Below are 6,470 nucleotides of genomic sequence, written 5' to 3' on the forward strand. Positions count from 1 at the left end.
GAAGTCCTACAGGTGAGACAAGATTGTCTAGGGGAATTCTAGTCCTTCTAGGTAGTTGTGTGAGCTGGGCAGGAGGTGAGGTGGGGTGGCAGGCTGGGCCCTTGAATGCTCCACTAAGGAACTGGGACTTTATCCTGAAGGCACTGAGGACCACTGTGTGTACTCAGGGCTCCTTGGGGACTTCTCAGCCTCACAATGTAGCCCAAGGGGGAAACTGAAGCTCTGTAAAGACTAACCTCAGCCTGTCCTACTCCAGCTTCCAAGGCTCCCACATGCTGATTGAGGGCTTACTCGAATATTCTTGTCATGTCTGACAAATAAAAGAGGCTCAGTTATGTGGGTCTTCCCGGAAGGGTGTCTGTCGCGGGGAGGAGACAGGGTGGACAGATAAAATCCAGGATGCCCATCCCAGTTAAATTTGAATTTCAGATAAACAACAAATAAGTTTAGTAGTCTGCCATGACGAAGTAACTGCTTGAGCTAAAGCCAACCCAACAAATAAGTTTTTAGTAGAAGTATGTCCTAAATATTACACGAGCTATATTTATACCAAAAAAGTATTCATTATTTGTGTGAAGTTCAAATTTAATTGGGCATCCTGTAGTTTTATTTGGTAAATCTGTCAAATCTAGGTGGAGGGGAGCTGGCCACTTTCTAAATAAAATTCAAAGCCCTGTGCATCAGTCAGGGTTCCATCAGAGAAGCAGAACCTTTAGTGATCTGGAAGGAAGGAGTCATCACAGGGCTGTGACCTTATACAGTGAGGGAGCTGGTGGGGCCATCTGTGTAGCTGCTGCCTCTGTATCTAGTGTGAGCTGGAAGCTTCTATGGGTCAGCGGGACCCAGCTGTTGGGAAGGAGAGCTGCTGTGAACGAGAGCAAGTACAAACTGGAACCTGTGTCTGTCCGTTGTCACCTCCAATCTCGATGCAACAATGACCTGCAGGAGAACCAGGTGCTGTACCCAGGGAGCTGCACGCGCATGTGTCCCCTCAGGACTCAGGGAAGCTGAGGGAGGTCTGGTGAGAGCTGCGGCTCTGAGCGCTGCTGCTTACGTCAATGAGATAGAGGTCAGCGACAGCGTGCGTGAGTGGCCTCTCTGCCCAGCAACATTCAGAGCATAAAACAATGGTGGCTTCTCCACTTGTGCTTTTGAAACCTTGAGCAAAATGTTGTACGTGGCCAATGTCAACCCAGAACCACACAGGAAAGAAATTCTGGGAAATAGCTCCAGCGTGGTTCGGTTGAGACAGATCAAGGCCCGGTGGCTGGCACAAACCATGATTACCAAGAAAGGGAGTGCTGCTCGTCAGTTCTGCCCTTGACTAGCCCCATAACTTTGAGTAAGTTAATTTCTCCATGCCTCAGTTTCTTCACCTCCTTTACAGAGTTGCTGAGAAGATAAAAAGACAATGAGTCCAATCTGACAGCCGACACCTCATCAGCAGTTGATGAATAATAATGACTGCTTGTTTCAAAGAGGTAGCTATCCATCTGCTTTGCTATGGGAAAAAAAATCTACTTGTCTTAAAAGATAAAATATTAAAAACGGTATGTTGCAAAATCCTCTCCCAATTAAGTAACTCACCAGGTCAATCTTGGAAAGATAGCATAAACCTTCTTCAAAGCATCTCCAAATGCCAAGATTAAAATCAAATATCACACGCATACTAGCTATAAATCTCCAGAATTTCAGCAACCCTTCCCCTTCCCCGAAATAAACAATACAAATAAGCCCTAAGTGATGAGAAAACAGTAAAATTATACTTCAACACTGCTGCAGATGCTGTGGTTGCTGATTAAAAGAAAATGCTTTCTTTGAAAAGGCCACTCATGAAAAGGGAAGTCTGGCAGTGGAGCAGGTGTGGAATGGAAACCAGGAGGCTGACCCACAGGTGGTGGCCACCACCAGGGGGCACTGCCGAAGCCAGTCGGGGCCACGAGGGGTAGGAGGCAGAGGGCTCAGACGGCCCCTCTCTCCATTCCTGGTGCTCAGAGAGTGGGAGGGAGAAGGGTTTTCCAACTGACCCTTCATCATTTGTAAACTCAGGGCCTGTTTTCACTGCCATCTCAGTGCCGTGCCTTCTTTTCACGGCTGAATGGGGAGCGGGGGGAGGAAAGAAGCAGGTTCACTGTGGTTGGAAGAATAGGGGTAAATTGGCCCTCTTGGAGGTGCTGGAGGCCTCTTTCTGATTTCCACTAGAAAAGGTGGCCCCTGAGCAGTCTTTTTAGCCACTTAACCTGATTCTGAGATTTTCTTTTTAACAACTTGTAATTCCAGATTGCAACAAGAAATATGAACACATTTAAGACTCGTGAGTTTGTGCCGGGGCTGGAGAGGTTGGAGAAAGTGTTCCCAGGAACAAAGCAAGTGGAGAAAGTTCGGAGTGGACACTGGAACTCTTGCATGTATGACTGGAGTGAACTGGAAGGCAATGTGACAATCTAGAGATGATGGGAAAAATGTTCGCCTGTTAAATCTGACCATCCCACTTTTAAGAATTTCTGTACAATAAAGTTTATTGCAAGATTGTTTGCAAGGAGGGAAAAAATAGAAACAGCCCAAACCTCCATCAGTGGAGAATTCATTACCTCCCTCATTCTTCCATTAATGCCCCTCCAACTCATTCCTATCCAGCAGCCAGAGTGGTTTGTAAAAATTCGTATTAAAGCAGGCTGCTCCTCTGCTCCAGTGGCTTTCTATTTCTCTCAGGATAAAAGCCCAGCTCCCCACCACGGTCTCTACCTCGCCAGGCCCCAGCTGGCCTCTTCAGCATCATTTCAGAAACGCTCATTCTCTATCTCTGTCAAGCCACGCTGAGCTCAGTCCATCCAGCCTCACGACCTTTGCCCTTGCTCTTCCCTCTGCCTGGGATATTCTAGCCCAGGTTCTTCCCTCGCCTTCTCCCTTCTCTTTCTGCTGGCGGCAATATGAATGCCATCTCCTCAAGGAATTAGAACACTGTATTTAAAATGCTCTCCCTCCCCCATCCACTCTCTCTCTATTACTTTGCACCATCTTATTTTCTTCATAGCATTCGGCAGAAGGTGAAATGATCTCGACTATTTGTTTATGCACTTGTTAATTGCCTCTCCCACTAGAACTGAGAGCAAGGACTTAATGTGTTGTGTGTCCTTGCCTTGTGTATAGAAGCCTCCGCGACACCATGTTTGACGAATGAATGGATGAATGAAGGAATGAATGAATGAAGAATTCTATAAAGCTGTTTAGAAGAACAAGATAGATCTCCATTGTTACTTAGAAAAATACTCCAAATACATAAAGTAGTTGGATACGATCTCATTTATGTAAAAACAAAGCTTATACAATAAGCATAGCTACCAGTTTCTGCAGGCTCAAGATCATCTGGGCCCCATTGTAACCACTTTTACATTTATTGTCTCATTTGACCTTCACAACAACCCTTTGGGGGAGGTACAGTTCTAGGCACCATTCTATGGAGGAGGAAACTGACACAGAGAGGTTAAGAAAGTTGTTCAAGGTCACACAGCTGGAAAGCAGGGTAGCCAGAAAATGAATCCAGAGTCTGACTTCCAAAAATATATTCATTAAATGGTGTGGAGTGATTACCTCAGGGGGTGGAGTGGGGCTGAGGTCGGATACAGGAGGTCCTGGATGTCCGGGGCGGGGGTCAGATGTCAATTCTATTCTTATAGCACTGTGTGATCTCTGGCAAGTCACCTCCCTTTTCTCACCTGGGAACCTGGGTGGTGGCCTGGGGCTACTGAGAGGAATAAATTGGCTAAGGTACCCGAAGTGCCCAGTTGGGGCCTTAAATACATGGTAGCTATCAGCAAAGGTTATGAGCATTTGGGAACACGTCTAATCTCTGCTGCCTGAAAACCCTGTTCCATTTCTTGGAACCAAGGCTCCAGGAGGTCTCTATAGGGCCTGGGTGCTTGGCTCAAGGCAAAGGTCTTTCCTTAGGGCCCCAGGCACTCCCAGCTGTTGCCCAGCATACTGCTCCCATGGTGCTGGAATGTGACTCCCCGGGCAGCCCAGCCAGGGGAATGCACAGGAGGCATTCTTGACATAGCTGAGCTCCCAGCTCAATGTGTTAAGAGTAGGGTAGGCACGATTTCAAAGGGCCTTTGCCGCATCTCTTGAAAAAAAAGACAAGACTTTAAAACGTGTCCGGTATCAGAGAAATGGCAGCTTGGAAGGGAAGTCAAGTTAGGAGCAGGTGGGTCAAGAATTTGGCGCTTGCCTGGGCAGCACTGTGTCCACTGGAGGGTGTGGCCTTGGGCCTACTCCCAGCGTGGATGTGTGTTTGGGTTCCCTGAAACCTCTGCCTCTGAGCGCTCCTCAACCGACTGCAAATTTACGTTCATTTTTGTGATTATTTGGCAATCCCAGCCCCACCTGCCCCTCTCCCCCTTTTGACCTGCAGTAGATGCCAGGTAAATAGTTCTCTAATGAATTTTCCCTTTCTGCCAGTTTTGTCATGTTGGAAGGGCCTTGGGATTTAATTCTGCCTCTAGGACTAATTAGCTGCATAACTTTGAAGTTTATTTTCAAAAACTTCAAGGCTCCTGAGTCAGCCGCTCTGGATTTGAATGCAGGCTCTGCCTCCTACTAGCCATATCACTGTGGGAAAGTTTCTTAAGTTTTCTGTGCCTCAGTTTCTTCACCTAGGAAATGGGGCCCTCACAATGTCCATGTCACAGATTGGCGTGAAGGATAAATGGTTTAGCGCACAGAAAGTGCTTATGATCAGGACTGGGACAGAGTAAGGTCTAAATAAGTATTAACTCATACTATTTTAAAATTACGATTAAATCAACTTTATTGAGGTATAACTTACACTCATTTTAAGACTCCCGTTCGATGAGTCTTGATAGACGTATCCACCCATGTAAGCACCACTTCAATCAAGATGAAGGACATTTCCATCTCCCCAAGAGTGCCCTCTGCCCCTTCAGTCAGTCCCCTCTCCGCTGCCCGGCATCTACTTCTTTGCTTTCTGTCATGATAGATTTGTTTCGCGGGTTCTAGAACTTTGTATAAATGGAATCATACAGCGCGTGCTCTTTGGCATCTGGCTCTTTTTGCTCAGCACGATGTGTGTTTGAGGTTCATCCACGTTGCTGCATGTATCGTTGGTTTGTTCCTTTTCATTGCTGCAACTCGTGTTATTAGCAATTATTTTTTCAGTCTCAGTTTCCTCATCTGTAAAATGAGGTTAATAATTTCCACCTTGTAGAAGGTGGTGAAGAACAAACAGGAGCACGAGTAAAGATGTCGCCACGGTGATTCTCCCACAGAGGAGAATCCCACTCAAGGATGCTCCCCCACCGCCATCCCCTTACTCCCTGGGAGGGGTCCCTTCCAATGCTCCAGGGATCCTGGGGCCCAAAGGGTCAGGGCCTTGTGGAGCTGATGGGAGAGAAACCTCGTGAATAGATGTTCGGCCTCAGATGATGGCCATGTTTATAAAGCAGACTGTTATTTTTTTAAAAAAATACTTTGCCTTGTGTCCTTTCCCCTACTTCCCTCTTTTAGGGATAATTAAAATGCAAGATGGCACTCCCTGAGAGGAGGAGACAGCTGAAGACTTAATTGCCCCAAGAAAAATTTTCCAGCGAAAGGTCCTGCAATAATGGCAGCTCCTGGCCTGGCCGCCCCAGCGCCTTTGCATCCTGGACATAATATTAGCGGTAATGTGCCATCCGCATGTGCACAGAGTCCATTTACTGGCCCTAAGGGAGCTGGGGCTGAATGGAGCTGACAGCCTCAATCCTCAATCGGGCCACAGCCTTCTCACCATTAAATTCTCACCCGGCCTCATTCTGGAGACAGGTCTGTGGCCCAGATCCATGAGACCAGCTGCCGCACCAGCTGACCCTGCCCAGAGGGGCTAGCAGGGGCAGGAGGCCGGGGCTGCTGGGAACAGCACCTTCCACCATGAGGGCTTGGCCTGATGTCCTTGAAGCGGGGCCAAGAGGACAGGTCTGCTGAGCGGCCGAGCCCCACCAGCTCTCAAAGTCGGGCCATCCACCAGCGGAGCCAAGGTTGTATAATTTCAGGATAGAGAAAGATCTTTGCAATCTCTCATCCTGCTTTCTGAGTATGGCCCTAGTTTCCCCAGATGAGGCATCAAAGGCTCTGACAAGGGTCACTGGCTCCTTGCCTGTTGGGGAGCATGCTTCCATTTTTTTAAAAGTGACTGCTCTGAACCCAAGATCATGATAAAAGGCAGACTGACTCAGTGGGAAAAGTCAGACAGACTGGGGTTTGAATCCTAGATCCAAATCTGCCAGCTGGGGCACTTTCAGTTCTCCTAAGATGCCGCGCAGTCTCCAACTTCCAGGCTTTTTTACATTCTCTTCATGTTCTTTCCCGACTGCCTTCCTCCCTCCCTCCCTCCCTCCCTCCCTCCCCCTCTCCCTCTTTCTTTCTCTTTCTTTCTTTCTTTCTTTCTTTCTTTCTTTCTTTCTTTCTTTCTTTCT

The sequence above is a fragment of the Pteropus alecto genome, unplaced genomic scaffold (assembly GCF_000325575.1).
Source record: "Pteropus alecto unplaced genomic scaffold, ASM32557v1 scaffold45, whole genome shotgun sequence".
Taxonomy (NCBI): Eukaryota; Metazoa; Chordata; class Mammalia; order Chiroptera; family Pteropodidae; genus Pteropus; species Pteropus alecto.